Source organism: Chanodichthys erythropterus, chromosome 4 (genome assembly GCF_024489055.1).
Source record: "Chanodichthys erythropterus isolate Z2021 chromosome 4, ASM2448905v1, whole genome shotgun sequence".
In the NCBI taxonomy this organism is placed as follows: domain Eukaryota; kingdom Metazoa; phylum Chordata; class Actinopteri; order Cypriniformes; family Xenocyprididae; genus Chanodichthys; species Chanodichthys erythropterus.
Window position 1 is genome coordinate 22,494,921 of NC_090224.1, and position 22,413 is coordinate 22,517,333.

The window sequence follows — 22,413 nt, forward strand, 5'->3', positions numbered from 1 at the left end:
GGATCTGTGTAACACAAAAACTACCCAAAAACTTGGTTGTTACGTCTGACCCAGGATCTGTGTAACACAAAAATCACCCAAATGCTGAGTTGTTACGTCTGACCCAGGATCGGGGTAACACAAAAACCACCCAAACGCTGAGTTGTTACGTCTGACCCAGGATATGGGTAACACAAAAACTACCCAAACACTGGGTTGTTACGTCTGACCCAGGAGCTGGGTAACACAAAAACCACCCAAACCCTGAGTTGTTACGTCTGACCCAGGATCTGTGTAACACAAAAATCACCCAAACGCTGAGTTGTTACGTCTGACCCAGGATCGGGGTAACACAAAAACCACCCAAACCCTGAGTTGTTACGTCTGACCCAGGATCTGGGTAACACAAAAATCACCCAAATGCTGAGTTGTTACGTCTGACCCAGGATCTGGGTAACACAAAAACCACCCAAACGCTGAGTTGTTACGTCTGACCCAGGAGCTGGGTAACACAGAAACTGCCCAAATGCTGGGTTGTTACATCTGACCTAGGAGCTGGGTAACACAAAAACTACCCAAACGCTGAGTTGTTACGTCTGACCCAGGATCTGGGTAACACAAAAACTACCCAAACACTGGGTTGTTACGTCTGACCCAGGAGCTGGGTAACACAAAAACTACCCAAATGCTGAGTTGTTACTTCTGACCCAGGAGCTGGGTGACACAAAAACCACCCAAATGCTGTGTCGTTACGTCTGACCCAGGAGCTGGGTAACACAAAAACCACTCAAACGCTGAGCTGTCATGTCTGACCGAGGATCTGTGTAACACAAAAACTACCTAAATGCTGAGTTGTTACTTCTGACCCAGGATTTGTGTAACACAAAAACTACCGAAACGCTGAGTTGTTACATCTGACTCAGGATCTAGGTAACACAAAACCACCCAAATGCTGGGTTGTTACGTCTGACCCAGGATCTGTGTAACACAAAAACCACCCAAACGCTGAGTTGTTAGGTCTGACCCAGGTTCTCGGGAACACAAAAACCACCCAAACACTGGGTTGTTACGTCTGACCCAGGATCTGGGTAACACAAAAACCACCCAAATGCTGAGTTGTTACGTCTGACCCAGGATCTGGGTAACACAAAAACTACCCGAACGCTGAGTTGTTACGTCTGACCAAGGATCTGGGTAACACAAAAACTATCCGAACGCTGAGTTGTTACGTCTGACCCAGGATCTGGGTAACACAAAAACCACCCAACCGCTGAGTTGTTACGTCTGACCCAGGAGCTGGGTAACTCAAAAACCACCCAACTGCTGAGCTGTTACGTCTGACCCAGGAGCTGGGTATCTCAAAAACCACCCAAATGCTGGGTTGTTATGTCTGACCCAGGATCTCGGGAACACAAAATCCACCCAAACACTGGGTTGTTACGTCTGACCCAGGATCTGGGTAACACAAAAACCACCCAAACGCTGCGTTGTTACGTCTGACCAAGGATCTGGGTAACACAAAAACTACCCAAACGCTGAGTTGTTACGTCTGACCAAGGATCTGGATAACACAAAAACCACCCAACCGCTGAGCTGTTACGTCTGACCCAGGAGCTGGGTAACTCAAAAACCACCCAAATGCTGGGTTGTTAGGTCTGACCCAGGATCTCGGGGACACAAAATCCACCCAAACACTGGGTTGTTACGTCTGACCCAGGATCTGGGTAACACAAAAACCACCCAAACGCTGGGTTGTTACGTCTGACCCAGGATCTGGGTAACACAAAAACCACCCAAACGCTGGGTTGTTACGTCTGACCCAGGATCTGGGTAACACAAAAACCACCCAAACGCTGAGTTGTTACGTCTGACCCAGGATCTGGGTAACACAAAAACCACCCAAATGCTGAGTTGTTACGTCTGACCCAGGATCTGGGTAACACAAAAACTACCCGAACGCTGAGTTGTTACGTCTGACCAAGGATCTGGGTAACACAAAAACTATCCGAACGCTGAGTTGTTACGTCTGACCAAGGATCTGGGTAACACAAAAACTACCCGAACGCTGAGTTGTTACGTCTGACCAAGGATCTGGGTAACACAAAAACTACCCGAACGCTGAGTTGTTACGTCTGACCCAGGATCTGGGTAACACAAAAACCACCCAACCGCTGAGTTGTTACGTCTGACCCAGGAGCTGGGTAACTCAAAAACCACCCAACTGCTGAGCTGTTACGTCTGACCCAGGAGCTGGGTATCTCAAAAACCACCCAAATGCTGGGTTGTTATGTCTGACCCAGGATCTCGGGAACACAAAATCCACCCAAACACTGGGTTGTTACGTCTGACCCAGGATCTGGGTAACACAAAAACCACCCAAACGCTGCGTTGTTACGTCTGACCCAGGATCTGGGTAACACAAAAACCACCCAAACGCTGCGTTGTTACGTCTGACCCAGGATCTGGGTAACACAAAAACCACCCAAACGCTGCGTTGTTACGTCTGACCAAGGATCTGGGTAACACAAAAACTACCCAAACGCTGAGTTGTTACGTCTGACCAAGGATCTGGATAACACAAAAACCACCCAACCGCTGAGCTGTTACGTCTGACCCAGGAGCTGGGTAACTCAAAAACCACCCAAATGCTGGGTTGTTAGGTCTGACCCAGGATCTCGGGGACACAAAATCCACCCAAACACTGGGTTGTTACGTCTGACCCAGGATCTGGGTAACACAAAAACCACCCAAACGCTGGGTTGTTACGTCTGACCCAGGATCTGGGTAACACAAAAACCACCCAAACGCTGAGTTGTTACGTCTGACCCAGGATCTGGGTAACACAAAAACCACCCAACCGCTGAGTTGTTACGTCTGACCCAGGATCTGGGTAACACAAAAACCACCCAACCGCTGAGTTGTTACGTCTGATCCAGGATCTGGGTAACACAAAAACCACCCAAATGCTGGGTTGTTACGTCTGATCCAGGAGCTGGGTAAAAAGCTACCCAAACACTGGAAAAATAACCCAAAAAATTACCCAAAAGGTTCAACCCAGGACTTGGGTAGAAAAAAGAAACGCAATATTAGTGTAGTATATTAAAAACGATATATTAATGCAAAAGAATTGAAGTGTTTAACATCACACAAATCTGAAGCATGCATCTTAATAAAAACAGAGCTAATTAAACAATGTTTTAATTTATATCATTTTGAAATATTCTCACATGCATTCCACTGTTTGCTGAATTAATTCCATTCTCTGCTAAGAGATGAAAATACGAGAACTGTAAGTTAAAGTAAGGTGAAACCCATCAGAACACAAACTAGTACTTTTGTTTGTTTTAGCAGTGCTGCTGACGAAGGGTAATTCAGAGGAGACTCTCGACTGTCAGTCACATCTGAGTCCCAAGACAAGATGCTTTAGTATTTAACGTGATCCAGTGAAACTATGGGACACTGGCAGTAATGCAAAACAGATGGGAAATATTTTCAACATCAGATACGAGGGGCCATCAGTATAGAGTCTGAGGTTACACTCTCTGTAGACAAAAACGGAGGGAGAGAGGAGGAAAAGACAGATTACATTTTCAGATTACTCTGAAAACGAGGTGTAACAATCATCAGCACAAACTGAATGGGATAGAGAACCTAAAAATTACAATACTGTACTTTAGTCACCCTCGTTTCATTCCAAACCTGTATGATTGATTTCCTCCGATGTCCGGGCAGCTCGGAACAGTGTGAACATTCTGCTAAACATCTCAAAGAAAGTTTTTAAAGTTCATATTTTGTATCAAATTTTATTTTATTTTTACTGTCTTTTTTTTTTTATTTTTTTAAAAAAGAAATTTAGCTGTGAGCCTTGGTAATTTTTATTAGTTTTTATAGTATCTATTAAATGTTTACTTTTTTTATTTTATTTTAGTACTTCAACATAAACTAAACGAAAATGCCTTGACAACTTAAAAATTTTAGTTCATTTTTATTTTATAATATTGTTTTAGTTCATGTTTTTTATTTTAGTTTTCTATAGATTTTGTTTTATTCAATGATAATAATCCTGTTTTGGGGTCAGTAAGATTTTTTAATGTTTTTCAAAGAAGTCTCTTTTGCTCACCAAAGCTTCATTTATTTGCTCAAAAATACAGTAAAAATTGTGAAATATTATTCCAATGTAAATCAGCTGTTTTCTATGTGAATATATAGTAAAGTGTAATTTATTCCTGTGATCAAAGCTGAATTTTCAGCATCATTACTCCAGTGTTCAGTGTCACATGATCCTTCAGAAATCATTCTAATATGATGATTTGCTGCTCAAGAAACATTTATGATTATTATCAATGTTGAAAACAGTCATATGTTTTTGGAAACTGTCATACATTTTATTTTTCGGGATTCTTTGATGAAGTCCAAAAGAAACATTATAAGTAACATTATAAATGTCTTTACTGTCACTTTTGATTGATTTAATGTGTCCTTACTGAATATATACAAACACACATTCCAAGTTTACCTGATTGATTTCCTCTGTATCATTTCAGACACAGAAAGACCTCTGTCTCCAGGGTTTCTCAGCAGGGAGGCGCTAGCGCTCAGTCGGCCACAGATAAGCAACCCCATGCTGGGTGAAGCGTAGTGCCTCCCTCCATCCTTCCATGCCGTGCGGTTTCCTGCTCCTCCTGAAACCCCCTCCTCCGTCTGACAGGCTGCCCGAGTTCAGCTGAGGACGGCGCTGAGGAGAACAAACCTGGATCAGACCAGATCTGGATGTGTCCTGCACACAAGCGCCCGGGGAAAACAAGACTAACATATATCATCTATATTTTCAGCTCGGGTGAAACGTTCGTTTCCAAACTCACAAGTCTGTATTCCCAGAGCTGCCTCCTTTTCCATGTTCTCTCCTTTCCATACATTAATATTGATGTTCGAACAAGCGTGGGTTTGCTCTTCACACACACAGGTTTTGGCTGTTCCCCTACATGTGGCGCAATATTCGCTTTCCCTTCATCTGATTGTCCGCCGGCTCTCGCTTCATTTTAGGTGAATCGACGTGTGCTGAAAAGAGAAAGAAACCATTAGAAAACGACAACAAAGCTCTGTTGCATCTCTCGCATCCTTGTCAGTCAGCATGAACTCAAAATAGATCCTATTTACTTTCTTAAATTCAAAAAAAGGCAAAATTGATCATTTTTTTATTTTATTTTATTACATTTTAATTATTATATTTGTATTATTTTTACTCATGCAGTGTGTGGTTATTTTGTTCTGATGTCTTGTCAGTAATTTAATGCTGGTTCATGTTAATGTACTAAATGTTACAGTGATAAATAAATGATATTTTCTACTTATATAAACTAGTAGCCTAGTCCTGTCGTTGTTGTATAATCCCTTGTGGATGTCTCGCATCTCTATAATAAAATAGAATATTCAGCTGCCGCAGTGAGCTTTCACTGAAATTCTGCATTTGAAGCTCAGCAACAGACAAACCGGCTCTTGTGGATAATCATTTTAGCCGTTCCCATGGTGACAAAACAACCGAGGGTTGTCTTACGATCGCTTTTCTCAGATTATACATTTTCAAGCATTTTCAAACCTGCAAAAACATCAGAATGTGTGGCACCTATTAGGATTATGTGAAAACACATTTAGACAGATTACAATGATTTTATGCGTCAAAGATAAAATGTGCTGAATTCAAATGTGACAAAACAACTGATTGGCTACTGTTTCCAAGATATTTAAGTTTTTACATTTTACATCTCTGTATATTGTGTGTATATAGTACCTGTTTATGTAACACGCAGCAAAAGAGTTATATAAATCTAATTTATTATGAAACAACAAGCAAAAAAACAATTTTGTACATAGATTAGTGTCTTTAAAGCTTATAAGCTTTTCTTTACAGTGAATATTGACCATCACTTAACAAGTGCTTTTAAATTTGCTGACATATTAGAAGTGATCTATTTTCATAGAGAAAAACTGCTTTACATGAAAATCATCATAGATAACAGATAGACTTGTGTCATATATATAGTAGAGCTGCACGATTCTGGTTAAATCAAGAATCACAATTTTTTTGTTTCAAACAGAGATTAAGATTCTCCCTTGATTCTGAACAGACAACTAAATCTGAAATTTACAAGAGGTTCTGGCAAACTGTTAATTGCTACAGTCTAATTAAATGTTTAATTAATCGGAATGAATTAATTAAAAAAACAGTTTGAGTGAATAATTCAACGACTCACTCATAAAGACATGTTTCATTACTGGATGAATCAGCATTTTGAACGAATCTCTTGAGTGAATGATTCAATGACATACATTTGTTAAGTGACTTGTGGCGTAAAAATGTAATTGATACAATCATTATTTGAAGCGCCAAGTTACTTTGAAAAGGTGATTTACCTTATTTTAATCGCTACCGTAGACATCAGTGTTTACATCTGAACTATAAACTTTAATCCCAGAATAATTTGAATGATTTTAAGACAGAAATAATGATACTGTGTGGTTGAAAAGACTTAAATATTTAGAGCAGGTGGTCTTGAACGAGCCCAAACACAACATAAGACAATGCGTAGATCACGGAGTGACATTGACAAGCTGCTTCGCCAAAGCAATAGGACTTCCGGGATCTGATATTGTCACGATTATGACGCAGTGTTTTCCAACGTCATTCAAAATTTCAACCAATGGAAAATGGATCTCGGATATGGTGGGTAGGGATGATGTGTAGAGACCAATCGGACACTGTTTTACAGCTGGAGCGCACTTGGATTGGTTTGATTGCTCAGATCTTGATTTAGCATGTGCCATAAAATCGGATTAACGGAGCTGAAACAGTTATTACTCATTTAATAATTTTAAATATTTTATATATAAATATATAAATATATTTTTGTTAAATATATACATGCATGTGTATATATAATAAATGTAAACAAACACATTATTATGTATATTATGTAAACAAACTTTTATTATGGATGCGATTAATAGATTTGACAGCACTAAATAATATGCGAGTGACAAGGTTATTGCAAACTAAAACTATTAAAAATATATTTTGTTAATCAAAATAGTTGACATAAAAATAAAATATAAAAGTTTGATGAAAAAGTGAAACTAAAACTGCACTAAAACTGAAATAATTGAAATAATTATAAATTACATCTGAATAGTAATAAAAAACTAATTTTAAAAATGTTGCTTACTAAAATTGCACTAAAACTGCAAATAAACCAAAACTAAATCTGAACTCAGACTAAAATTGAAATTAAACCTAAATATTAATACAAAACTGAAAATACAAAAACAAAACCTAATTCAAAATATTTATAAAAAATAATAAAATCTACAATTTTGCATAAATAATTGCTAAAATAACACAGGTGAGAGTGGTTTATCTGCTGTGGTGTTCTGAACGGTTGTAGTGCATTACTATACGGATGCTTGAAATAAACAAACATTATTTGAGTCTCATGTTAACTTTTTGCATACAACTTTCTCCATCTTCCTGATTCTCATTAGCAGCACAATATCCATCAAATCTCCCCAACCGCTCCTGTCATCTCTGTTTTAACAACCTGCGTTTATCCCTTCAGCATCACGAGTGAAATCAAAAGTCATTTTAAACTTGTGCTCTGTTAGTTTTTAGTCTGTCATTCGCAGTGCCCTACATATGCAAAGCCAGGATTATAAATATCAGGGCAGGGGAAAACGGGTTTCAATGGAAAAGTTTCTTCTCATTGTCCGGACCTTATGTTCCTTTATATTCCTTATCTGGGCTTCCTTTAACCTTGCATTTTAAGACCAAGATAGATTTTCAACATTGATAATAATCATAAATGTTTCTTGAGCAGCAAATCATCATATCAGAATGATTTCTGAAGGATCATGTGACACTGAAGACTGGAGCAATGATGCTGAAAATTCAGGATAAATTACACTTTACTATATATTCACATAGAAAACAGATATTTTAAATTGTAAAAATATTTCACAATTTTTACTGTATTTTTGATCAAATAAGTGCAGCCTTGGAGAGCACAAGAAAAACATTAAAAAAATCTTAATTATTGCCAACTTTTGACTGGTATTGTAACGCTCATACATGTACTGCTATGTCATAAATCTTTAACATCATATTATAAATAACTGTACCTTTTGTACTGTAGTCAATAATACAGGGTCGTTCACCCAGAATGCCTGCGCAAAGAGAGGGAAAAAACCCTGACCCGCCCTCTTCACTGGGGTTAAGGTTAGGTTTGCCTTTTCACTTGAATGTTTGAGTGTCGTTAACTTCTCCTCCTAGAAGGACGAGGACAAATAAGGACAGGGATCATGTCGACATACGAGGTCATGAACGTATGGAGAACTCGCATTTAGTTATTCTTTAACAGCCAAAGGAAAAATGTTCACTTATGCTGTCATACAGTCTTTCTGTAAAACAGAGAAAAAGTGTTTCACAAACATTCAAATATTAAACTTACAATACTTCTGAAACATGGCATAGAACAATATTTAGACCAATTCAGAAAATATGCAAACACACACACACACACACACACACACACACACACATATTATATATATATATATATATATATATATATATATATATATATATATATATATATATATATATATATATATATATATATATATATATATACACAAATAAGGACAGGAATCAGGAATCATAATATAATGCTTGTATTTATATACTGGTGTTAAAATACATTTTTAGACCACTGAAATTATTTTCCCCCTATTATTAAGTTTTTGTGCTATTTCCATTAACTCGTGTTCAAATGCCCAGAACAGAAATGGATCAATTTAACCCATCTGTACGTTTTAACCCATGTTCCTGTAATGTGAACCGACAGCAAATTTGCTTAGTTTCGTTTATGACCCGCTTTGATCCAGAGAGAAAACAGGTCCCATGTCCCGGGTCAAGGTAATATTTGGAAAAATGTGCCCCATGAGCACAAGGAAGCATCTTCAAACACAGCTTGACCTCTTGGTAAAGGTTAAACGGTTGCATGAAGCGCATGACATGATAATCTATGGAACTGTGTGTTCTTTACATGCACACAAACACTGGCTGGTTAATGTATACGATTTAACCCTTCGAGTCTGTACTGAAGAACATCTGCTAAGAAGTCAGATGATCTGAGAGGCTTTTTAAACTAGTTGTTCTGGTGCTGAAAATATGTACTCATGACTTTATCTGCTAACAGAGGCTGAAATTGTATTTTGATTCGTATCCAGCAGGACGGATCAGTAATGGCTACACGCCAGTAACCAAAATCAATTTTTCAACAAAATAACTTATATGTGTGTCCAAAGGGTTGTTACAGAATTAACTTCGTTACTTGAAATAACTTGTTTTATTTCAGCTAGTTTCCAAGGCAACATTTCTCACTTTCATTTAGTTTAACTTAATGTACGAAAACAACTAAAACTAAAGAAAAAAATAGTAAAAACTAGGCATATTTAAAAAAAAAAAGACTAATAAAAATGACAAACACACACAACAAAAATAACCAAAAATAAAAACATATTAGAGTTATTAATAAAAAGTATAATAGTATCTCAAAGATACTAAAATAACACTGGTGTCCAATTTATGTTTCAAAAACAGCTTAAAATTAGTCTAAATTCAAATTTGTACATCAGTTATGTTATAAGAAATGAATTGAATTCAGAAATGAATTATTAAATTAGTTTCATGAACTATTAAAAGATAATCCAATTATTTAAGGGTGAATCTCACAAAATCTGCCAAGAACATGTCTATATCTATCTATCTATTGAATAAAGAAAATTCATTTATGTTTTTGCATTGGAGCATTTTTTTTCATGACATTCAATCAACACTATATATGTGTAGAGTGTATTTTCACTAAGAAATTATCAATACTTTTCAAAAATAATTACAAAAAGTAACAAATCGAATTATACATACAGTATTTTCTTATAAAACGTGCTCCAATAATCTTCAAAAAATAATTTTTTACAGTGTATAGTGTGGGAAAACCTCATTATCATAGATATTTGTATGTATACTATAATAAATTTCATGTGTTATATCATGATAAATTATTTAAACAGTCAAGCATATAGTATTTGTAAATGTACATCATGGCATTCTAGTATAGTACATATATGCGTGTATGTACGCTTCATTTACTGACTGGTTTGTAGAGGCGAAGGCTATCCGAGGCCGCGGTTGCTCAATGTTTTGACATGTATTATAGGAATACGGATGGCCTACGCCGTGCCCTGAGGGTCTCCGGGTGGGTTTGTGTGAGGTTGTTTGCTTCTCTGACATGATTCTCTCGGCTCTCAGATAAGACTCAGAGGGGCCTCTCTTCTTGTTGACAAAGACCCATTTGTGTCCTGTTGGAACACCCGATCAAAGCACGATCCCCGGGATGAAGCGCACACACAGGGAATGGCAGTAAACGTGTTTTCCTGATTGGGAAAGCAACTTTATAATGAGTGATCATAGCTCAATGTTTTGATCTTCAATCAAATGATCCATCATTTAAACCAAACTGCTATTGTAATGAAGTTCAAAAATCAAAATATATTAGTAGAAATGCTAAAAATCAAAATGCATATTAAATATCATAATTAATATTAAGTTAAAATTAAATAATAATAAATATTCAATATATCACCCGGTCCTAATGAGCAATACTGTGCTTCACGTAAGAAGAGAATGATTTTCAGCAGCTAAAAACAGAAGCTTTTCACTAAACACAGATTCTTCACACAGAATGTGTATTTGCCTTCGAGGTTAATACTTATTAAAGACAGTCAGAACGCCACAGATATTTTATTTACTTCTCTAAAGCCTTCAGGTCAAAAGCTCAGATGTCAAACTGAAAGCCAAGGGTTTCACCACAAACAAAAATATCACTCCAAACATACACTGCATTTTACTTGGACGGATATTAAGTTGGAAACTGATAGATATTAATCAAACATTTTCAATTTGTTCTGCATTTTTGTAAGGTTATTAATAAACTACTTGGGATTCTGTTAATCATGGCATTGTATTTTACCCCTACAATTCAAAGATGAATATATTTGCTACTGCCTTAAATATTATTTTATAGAGATTATGTCATAAAACAGTACCAGAAGTTAATAGCTAGAAACAGATATTTCAGACTCAATATGGACTGATATTTGGTTTGTTTTTTAATAAAAATGAACTAAATTAGTTTACAATAATGTCTTCTGTAGAATTGCTTTACAGCTGAAATTGAATTTGTTTCAAAACTGATGAGTGCTGCAACATTGACACTGTTATTGAACTGAACTGAATCAACATCGAACTGGATTGAATCTGTTTAATAACTGAACTGCAACATTGATACTGTTATTGAACTGAATTGAATTTGTTTAACAATTGATTAAATTTGCAACTGACACTGTTATTGAACTGAATTGAATTGTTTAATAATTGATTAAATTTGCAACATTGACACTGTTATTGAACTGAATTGAATCTGTTTAACAATTGATTAAATTTGCAACATTGATACTGTTATTGAACTGAATTGAATCTATTTAATAATTGAACTCTGCAAAATTTATACTGTTATTGAACTGAATTGAATCTGTTTAATAATTGATTAAATTTGCAACACTGACACTGTTATTGATCTGAATTGAATCTGTTAAATAATTTATTACATTTAAAACATTGACACTGTTATTGAACTGAATTGAATCTGTTTAACAATTGATTAAATTTGCAAAATTGATACTGTTATTGAACTGAATTGAATCTGTTGAATAATTGATTAAATTTGCAACATTGACACTGTTATTGAACTGAATTGAATCTATTTAATAATTGAACTCTGCAAAATTGATACTGTTATTGAACTGAATTGAATCTGTTTAATAATTGATTAAATTTGCAACACTGATACTGTTATTGAACTGAATTGAATCTGTTGAATAATTGATTAAATTTGCAACATTGACACTGTTATTGAACTGAATTGAATCTGTTTAATAATTTATTACATTTGCAACATTGACACTGTTATTGAACTGAATTTAATTGTTTAATAATTGATTAAATTTTCAACACTGACACTGTTTTTGAACTGAATTGAATCTGTTTAATAATTGAACTCTGCAACATTGACACTGTTATTGAACTGAATTGAATCTGTTTAATAATTGAACTCTGCAACATTGATACTGTTATTGAACTGAATTGAATCTGTTAAATAATTGAACTCTGCAACATTGACACTGTTATTGAATTGAATTGAATTGAATTGAATCTGTTTAATAACTGAACTCTGCAACATTGACACTGTTATTGAACTGAATTGAATTGTTTAATAATTGATTAAATTTGCAACACTGACACTGTTTTTGAACTGAATTCAATCTGTTTAATAATTGATTAACTCTGCAACATTGACACTGTTTTTGAACTGAATTGAATCTGTTTAATAATTGATTAAATTTGCAACATTGACACTGTTATTGAACTGAATTGAAACGGTTTAATAATTGAACTACAACATTGACACTTATTGAACTGAAATTAATCTCTTTAATAATTGATTAAATTTGCTACATTGACAATGTTATTGAACTGAATTGAATCTGTTTAATAATTGATTAAATTTGCTACATTGACACTGTTATTGAACTGAATTGAATCTGTTTAATAATTTATTAAATTTGCTACATTGACACTGTTATTGAACTGAATTGAATCTGTTTAATAATTTATTACATTTGCAACATTGACACTGTTATTGAACTGAATTGAATCTGCTTAATAATTGATTAAATTTGCAACATTGACACTGTTATTGAACTGAATTGAATCTGCTTAATAATTGATTAAATTAGCAACATTGACACTGTTTTTGAACTGAATTGAATCTGTTTAATAATTGAACTGCAACATTGACACTGTTATTGAACTGAATTGAATCTGTTTAATAATTAATTAAATTTGCAACATTGACACTATTGAACTGAATTGAATCTGTTTAATAATTGATTAAATTAGCAACATTGACACTGTTTTTGAACTGAATTGAATCTGTTTAATAATTGAACTGCAACATTGACACTGTTTTTGAATTGAATTGAATCTGTTTAATAATTGAACTACAACATTGACACTTATTGAACTGAAATTAATCTGTTTAATAATTGATTAAATTTGCTACATTGACACTGTTATTGAACTAAATTGAATCTGTTTAATAATTGGTTAAAGTTGCTACATTGACACTGTTATTGAACTGAATTGAATCTGTTTAATAATTGAACTGCAACATTGACACTGTTATTGAACTGAATTGAATCTGTTTAATTGATTCAATTTTCTACATTGACATTTATTGAACTGAATTGAATGTTTAATAATGGATGAACTTTGCAACACTGATACTATTGTTGAACTGAATTTAATCCGTTTAATAATTGATTCAATTTGCTATATTGACACTATTATTGAACTGGATTCAATGTTTAATATTTGAACTTTGCAACATGGACACTGTTATTAAGATGAAATCTAATTCGTCTCATGTTTGATGAAGTTTGCATCATTGATTCTGTTATTTTCCTGTTTATTACCATGAAGCTGTATTGAATAAAGCACTATAGAAATAAATGTGACTTTCAATGAACCTGAAACAAACTCACAACCAAATATCTAAGAAAAAAAGCTTAAGAATCAATGATTGAAAAACCCATATATGGACAGACTTTTATACTAAGTATTGGGACAAACAAAATGTCCATGATGGCTATGATCCTGAATCGAACTCTTGTTTGTATAAAACCCTCAAAAACATCATGTAACGCTGGGATTCCTGAGGTTAAAATCACGCTTCATGACAAACAAACAAACATGGCCCTCTCACAAAAGCACTTCTGTTCTGCTCGTCCACTAAATACGTCATCTGCAGCCTTTGTAACGAAGTAATGTGGACCGACAATAAATTAAAATCACTAGTTTGGTAGAAATGCACTGTGAGTGAGCCTGACCTCCTTACAAACGCACGAGTCGTGACTCAAATCATTAGTCTGAGGAGAGACTCTCCTTTCATCATGTGAACAGAAACATGGACGCGCTGGCTGTCCTCATTTGCCTTCCATGCTAATAATAGCGCCGCTCTTCAAAGTTAGCAGAGGACTCGCATTTACATTCGTTTCAGGAGAAACTCACAGAAGCTCTCTTTGGCCGAGGATGAATTCCAGCAGATCGAGCAGACGTTTGCTGAGCGTCAGGAGATTTTCAAAATACAAACAGGGTCATTCCTGATTTGACCCGGTGACCTTTGGAAAATGCACATGCTTTTCTGTGTGCAGTCGTTCACCTGCTAGATGCTAAATTGATCTGTGTACCGTTCAAAACTTTGGGGTCAGTAAGAAAGAAATGAATACTTTTATTCATCAAGGATGCATTGAATTAATCAAAAGTGACAGTAAGGAGAAAACCGGTACGATTTGGACTTACACATTTTTAGATTTTTTACCAAAATGTATTCCTTTTCTGAACACCCCACAACATTAATGACACATTTAACAACATATTTTCCCATCTCATGCATCAAATCCCTATTATTATTGGTCATTATTTTAAGTTATGGACACTATGGGAGCTCTCTGAATATTATTATAAAATGCATTTGTGATAAAATCAACATTTTCCTATTAATCAGATGACCCTCACACTAATTCAGTCATTGCAAATATAAAAGTGACATAAAATCTCACACTTTTGCTACTAAAGCCTGAAATGGACATTTTTTGTGACAGAAAATCATCATTTCTGATCAAAGACTTCAGAATTTGAACTAAATCAGTTTTCTTTTAGTTATAATTATTAAAGAAGGTGCTAACTCGCCTGTGTCTGCTCACAATGATGTCACTTCCTATTAATGATGTCACATAAGTGTCAGTTGATTATGGTTTGTGTCACGGGGTCGAGGGGTTACTGAGGTACGGAACTAAATCATGTGATTTTAATGAAAAAACATTACCAGCAAAAAAGCACAGATGGATATTTATGGGAATGGCAAAATGAAGGACTTTTTCCTCATTTTATTATTCATATCCCAAGAACACTTTCATAGAAGGCCTCGAGGGACGTGACAAAATCAACTGAAAAAAACTAAATAATTTCTAATATGAAGATAAAATGTATGTCATGTTTTTAAACATTATTAAAGGAGACGTTTCAATTAATACAGAAAGCTTTTAAAACTATATTTTGTGACCCAATAGATAAAATACACTAAAAAGGTCAGAGGGACTCAAATCGTACCGGTTTCGTGGAATGACTCAAAGACGTGTTATTCTCAAATAAATGCAGTTCTTTAAAACTTTCTGTTCTTCAAAGAATCCTGAGAAATAAAATGAATGACGGTTTCCATAAAAATATGACTGTTTTCAACATTGATAATAATCATAAATGTTTCTTGAGCATCAAATCATCATATTAGAATGATTTCTGAAGGATCAAGTGACACTGAAGACTGGAGTAATGATGCTGAAAATTCAGCTTTGATCACAGGAATAAATTACACTTTACTATATATTCACATAGAAAACAGCTGATTTACATTGTGAAAATATTTCACTGTTTTACTGTATTTTTTTATCAAATAAGCGCAGCTTTGGTGAGCAGAAGAGACTCTTTCAATAAATCTTCAAACTTCTGAACAGTACTACACATACATTTTTCTAAATAAATAACATTTTGCACTTATTTTATTTGCATTATTTTAGTATTATTTTTTATCCTCCTCAAGTCTCATACAGAAAATACAGTTAAGTGCAACATGTACAGTGCAAATCTGTCACAAAGGCTACATAAAATTATAAGATATAAAATAAAAGCGTCTAATTGTGTGTTTGGGACATGGCTTTTAATGGTGAGGCTTTTGTTTTTGTAATCAGGCTGTCAAAAATTATATAAAAATTAGGATTTAGATTTATCGGCCAATATATCGGTTATCGGCTTTCAAATATATACAATTATCGGTTATTGGTATATATATTAAACTTACAGAGCTTTGATCATAAAACTAAGCATTTAAATACATCTTACTAAGACTTATTATTGGCAGATATTGATATTTATACACGCGTTACATTACAAGCATCAGAATTGAATTTTTTGTCCATATAATTATCAGCATCTGCAGATATTTTTGCTCAGTTTGGGCCTCTGAATAAAACTGAACTGTTTTTTCCACCATTTTCTCACTATATCAGACTAAGACTGATGCATCAAATATAAGACTCAACATTAACAATATTTTGTCAATAAACTGTTCCATGATATCATATGTCAGGCATTATTTGATCTAATATATCAAAACATACATGAACATAATGAAGGTAAACAGACAAAGTGAGCAATAAACAGACATAAAGGTTGTGCGATCAACACGCTCCTCTCAAACGTTCATTTAAAACGGCATTTATAACCCGCAGGCTAGTTCGTTAGCTTGATTAGTGAACGATCTCACGCTGTAAGCAAAGACAAGCATTCACAGATGCGCGTTACGCTAACGCTAACATGAAAATCCCTTCGGAGACACTGATATAATCCATATTTCATGACCATCTGGACATGCTTGCTTTAAATGTCAAATATTACTCAAAATACCATTAGGGGAACTTTTTGTGCGCACAAACTTTATAACATTTCTGTGCAAGTGACGAAAATCAAGGCCAGTCGGATGTGCTGCGCTTCCCAGATAAATAAATAAACCGCCATCTGACGCCTGTCTAATAATTCCAAACCCCATTTTTACTCTGTTAAGTGTAAATATGACACGCTGGAGTCTGAAAAGCCAAACGAGGACAACTTTGAAGTTTTGGAAGTTAAATTTGGTGTCCCAAATGAGTCTTGTCATTAAGCATTGCTAATTACACTGATGCGCTGCATGGATCACATGGTCCACTCTCGATGGACGTCAGATCCAGCAGTGATGCAGATGTAGTGAGCGTGTACAGGTGTGCACTAATGAGATTAATGACACCTGAAAGCAGCATTCACCTTGAAACGTGAAACTCTGCCATCTTTACTCCGGAAAAAGCTGAAAGAAAAATATAAATCAATAAATGCCTTTAAAATAAGTATTATGATTTATATAACATAATGAAACATATGGAAGCTCATATCTCAGAATTGCAAGGGGGGGAAGTCAGAATTGTGAGATATAAAGTCACAATTATCTTTTCTGTGGCAGAAACAAGATTCCACAGAAACATGTTTGCTGCTTACATTAATGATTTTGTTAGAATACAATTTTTCCTCTTCATCATGTTGTAGTTACAACATCTACCAGCAGGAGCTAACCGGACCATAACCAGCCAAAATAAGGGTTATTATTTGGGGTTATTACACTATTATTTGATCACAGATCGCATGAAGCACTTCTGAATTTAATTTAGTGGGCTGCAAATTTTTATTGTGATTTTACTTATAAAAATTGCGATTGCAGTTTATAATGTGATTTTTTAAAAATCCAAGTTTGCTGTGCTTGTTTGTAGGGCTGCACAATTTGACCAAAATGTTGTGATTATATATCAATATGACAATAAATATAATAATAATTATTATTATTACTGCTACTATTACTAGTAATATGACTAAATAAGAAAAAAGTGATAATAATAATCATATTCATAATAATAATAATTATTATTACTAGGGATATGCCCAAAGCTGAATACTATGTTCGGAAAGAAAATATGGTGATTGGGGAACTATATATTTTGCATCCAAATATATAGTTGGGAATTATATTGTATGGATTATTACTACTAAGTAAAAAAAAAAAATTACTAAATAAAAGCAAAAGAAATAATACTATTTCTAATATTTCACTGTAAAAGTATTATTACTACTACTCCTAAATGAAAAAAAAAAGAGAACAAAACTAAATAAGAACAAAAATGTGATTTAAAAAAAATTAAAGTTTGCGCCGAAAAATTGAGATTATATATCAATATGGCTATAAAATAAAAATAATAATATTACTAAATTAAAATAAGAAATAAAAACAAAATAAGAAATATTACTAGGGATCAAAATTCTGGATGGACTTTGCCGAAAACCAAAGCTGCTTTTTAAAAATGATTTATTTTGCTTTAAAAGAGCTTTTTTTGTATAATTGCATTAATATGATACTTTTTAATGAAATTAAAATTTTATGAAATTAAAAAATACAAGCAAATAACTGTAAAAAGCATTATTATTTTTACTACTACTACTTATTAATAAATAAAAATGACTAAATAAGAACAAAAATGCGATAAAAAAACTCCAAGTTTGCTTTGCTTGTTTGTAGGGCAGCATAATTTGGCCTTTTTTTTTTTTTTATCAATATGGCTATAAAATAATAATAATATTATTATTAAATAACAAATAAAAACAAAATAAGAAATATTACTAGTGAAGCCAAAACCTAAAAATTCTGGATGCACTTTGCTGAAAACCAAAACCGAAAATGCTTTTTAAAAATTATTTATTTCTTGTTTTAACTTAGTTTTTTTTTTTTTGTATAATTGTATTAATATTAGACTTTTAAAATGAAATTCCATCATTTTAATCATACTGAATTAAAAAAAAAATTTAAGCAAATAAAATGAAAAAGTAATACTAAAATTGGACAGAAAATATATTAATGTTAAATATCAGTATATTATTCTTCATTCAGTTTTATGCAACAGAATCAGATTTAAGAGATTTATTTTTTTAACAATTATCCAAATAATGTATAGTCCTATTATAGGAAACTATTATTTTGTCCATTTTCTCTTTCGGCCATAAACTGAAAATGGCATTAATTTTCTATTTTTTTTTATAATTTTCGAAATATTATTATTTTAATATTTCACCGTAAAAAAAAAAAAAAAAAAAAAAACATAACATAACATAATTGTCTTTTACATTACAACTGTAAAATTGCAATACTAATATTCATGGCTGTCTTTTTCATTTTCAAATGTTAAACCATTTTTTCACAAAACTTTTATCTTCTTTTATTGATAAGTGCTTCTCAGTGCATGTATGTGAAGATAGTCGTTTCCAAACTGCGTCTTGATAAACGCACAGAGCCATAACATGAAGTACATCTTCAAACATTTTCACAAAGCTTCCCTTCTGCTCTGAATACGCTCCCATTAGAGACGTGTGTTAGCGACTGGAAGGAGTTTTATAGTTTGTGAAGTTATGACTCAAGACAATGAGAAGAGAGCGCAACCGAACCTGTGAAAACAAGCGAAGCCAATCGCAAGTATGAAAACAGCTCAAGTACATTTCTGCATGATGAAAAGCACGTGAGCTCTGACCAAAAAACCAGGTCAAAAGAGGTAAACACAAAGCAAATCTGTGCGCTCTTTGTTTCATTGACCTCCTGGAATGTTCTGCTCTTTTAGCTGGTTAAAAACGTCACTCGCTGTGCTCCAGTTTTACATTTGGAGAGCTTTAGATGCTCAGAGCCTGTCTGATCTTCTTTCTTCTTCTATTGAGAACGCTCTCGACGTGATCAAACGCTGAATTAGGATTCGGTTTGATCTAAGCGTGTGAAAGGCGGTCTCCCCTCTAACGTCAACATCGACTGACCGAATGTTTGTACTGTACAGTTTTCAGGGTGAACGTGGCCAATGGACGAGCGAGCCTGACCTGAGCAGACCCCGTTTCCACCTCTATACACATGCTTTGCTTTGTTTTGTCAACAGCCCGTTTCGCCAGTGATTAAACGCTGGCGTTTTAGTAGAGAGAGCAGCTGACACAAAAGTTCTCTCTGAATGTCCAGCTTTTGTTTTAAATGTCTTAAAAGCGTTTTTTCTTGGTTATGCAAATCTTAAGGGAATGTTCCATTTGTATCATTCTTCAATCATTACTTCTCTGAACATTCCGAAACACGTTCAGCTGAAACACTGAAAGAACGTTCTATTGACGTTACTGGAAGAACTTTGAGAGAACCTTACCGGAACGTTCTCTGTTAGCTGTGTGTTTCAGCACAACACGACCACTGAATGAAACATTAATGCACGTTTTCCAGTTCCTCGAATGCCTCCCTGTTGTTTAACACGGTCGCAGTAAATAACAGGCTGCATGGGAGATATTACTGTAAAAATACTTCTACAGAGAGCCTTGCTGTCAAGGTCTGACTGTCGTACAATTTGTCTTACATTATGTTGCTTGTTCAGTTAAATAACTCCATCATGTAGAGTAACAGCAGGCAATTATTTTCTTTTTTTCCTCACAACTATTAACTTTTATTGCAGGCAGGTTTTCACAGGACTGAAGATTAATGATGCATCACGCCTTCGGTTGTGTTGAAATGTTTTCTTTCTTAGAAAAGAAAAAGCAGAGTGACAGTTTCTTTCTTTTGCACATATTTTAGATTAAATGAGTATTAATAGTGGTATTAAGGGGCTTTTTGTTGTTGTTGTTGTTGTTGTAAAGATCAATATGTATTGTAAAAAGCACTATACAAAAAACTTGAGTTGAATCATGCAACTGCTTTCTAGATGTGGTTGGAGTTCTGTGGGATTTTTTCACCTGTTTTATAGTGAAAATGGTGCATCTAATCACTTTTAATAAGTATTTTTTGTCCCGTTCGCTGCCATGGTCAATCAATGCATTTTCAGATTTAATCCCACATTTGATTATGGCCGTCAATATAAAAACATAAACAAAAACATAAAAGCATTGTGTCAATCACAATGAGCGAAAACACCCGTTATAATCTATTACAATTAGGGCGGAGTGTGAAAGCTGAATAGTAGTGCACTTAGTGCATGTAAACTAACATGGGGGCGCCGGCGCGATCACTTGCACTTAAAAGTGGATTCGGACACACCCTAAGTGCACTTGCGCTGTGCGCTTTAGACCATGCAATTTTATCGAAATGTCTCTTTTTTTAATGAACAAATTCAATGTGGATGACATGGGGGTGAGTAAATTATCAGGAAAATTTAATTTAAAAATGGACTAATCCTTTAAGACACTCTTCTCTGCTCCTCAAATACATAATCATTAGCCTATACAGTGTTTCTTGAGTAAAGAAAATGCTATAATTACTTAAACAGTTCTTTATTTATCATTGCATTGCAAACAAGCAGAGACGTTCCAAACTGCGTGCAGCACTTCATTCATGAAAGAGGTGGGTGGAGTTATGAGGTTTGACTGACAATTTGAGGAGCAAGTGGAGTTACAAGCTTTAGTCACAAGCTCTTTTTAATACTTTTCAATGGTTAAATATTTGTAAAACTCACAGACGGATGTAAAGGGTGACCGATATTAATGAAAACGTGCCTAGAACGCCTATGCATAAATCCAGCCCTGTCTGCAACTACATGTCAGATAACTCTCAGTAGTGTGATAGTTTAGGGTTCGGGTTAGTAGAATAAGTTGACAAAGTTACTTATAGTCAGTAGAATGTCTGTTGGGGATTATATGTTGAATGAAGGTTTGTGATTAATCTTACTTTTAGATCACACAAAGTCATTGAATAGATGTGAAGTACAGTAGTTATATGCTTGACAAATTTGGTGTAGGTTTTATACAGCAACTGAAGTTTTAAAACACAGCGGCTGTAAAATCCACGCTTGAGGTCTGACTGTGTGTAATTTATACTGTAGACATGAAAGTGTCTTCCAGTAATGTTGACCACAGACCTTATTTTACTCATAAAACACAAACCGCTATGGTAAAAACCCAAAGGAAATTCCCAAACGAACGGTGCATTAGGCCATCCCAACCCATTTTCCAAACAAAGTGACGTCATGATTGAGCAGCTCTGTGCTTGACTGAGCAAAACAACACTGTAACGGATCAATATAGTTTCCTAAAACAGCAAGATCTCTATTATAAAGCAACAGAATAACTCACTGGAAAATATAAAAGCATATTTATTAATGAATACTGATGCGCTTGGAAACTCTCAACAGCATCTTTAACAAATGACCATTTAGTAACCAGGGCTTTTATTGTTAACTAAAGTGAAAACTATTTTTTAAAAAATCTTTTATTTGAAATAAAGCTGAAATAAAATAAAATATGAATATTAGTTAAAAACTGTTGCCTTGGCATTAAAGCTGAAGCACTAAAATTATTAAACTAATTAAATAAAAAAAAAATATAATAACTAAAATGGAAATAAATTAAACTTAAATAGTGATGTTTTTTTTAAAAAAATGAATAAAATGATAAAAGCACATAAAATTACTAAAAAATTGCCATGCCAATAAAGTTGAAGAACTAAAATTATTAATAGATAAAAACTAATATATATATATATATATATATATATATATATGACAACAATAAACTAAACTAAAAATAAAAACTAAACATTAAACTAAAATTAACATGAAGCTAAATATAAAAAT

General features: G+C 34.1%; 1 protein-coding gene across 8 annotated transcripts in view; it reads right to left on the minus strand.

Annotated features, from left to right (window-relative positions):
• Positions 1–22,413, minus strand: part of LOC137019268 (uncharacterized) — a 98,762-nt gene that overhangs the window by 20,154 nt on the left and 56,195 nt on the right. For 3 of the 8 annotated variants that reach the window (XM_067384544.1, XM_067384545.1, XM_067384543.1), the window contains exons 2-4: positions 8,149–8,295; positions 4,842–5,037; positions 4,496–4,756 (exon numbers count right to left, since the gene is read on the minus strand). The gene's annotated coding sequence lies outside the window, so the exon portion shown is untranslated. Of the gene's footprint in view, positions 1–4,495; positions 4,757–4,841; positions 5,038–8,148; positions 8,296–17,062; positions 17,285–22,413 lie in introns of those variants that run through there. The other 5 variants (XM_067384546.1, XM_067384547.1, XM_067384541.1 and 2 more) reach the window with 4 other exon arrangements.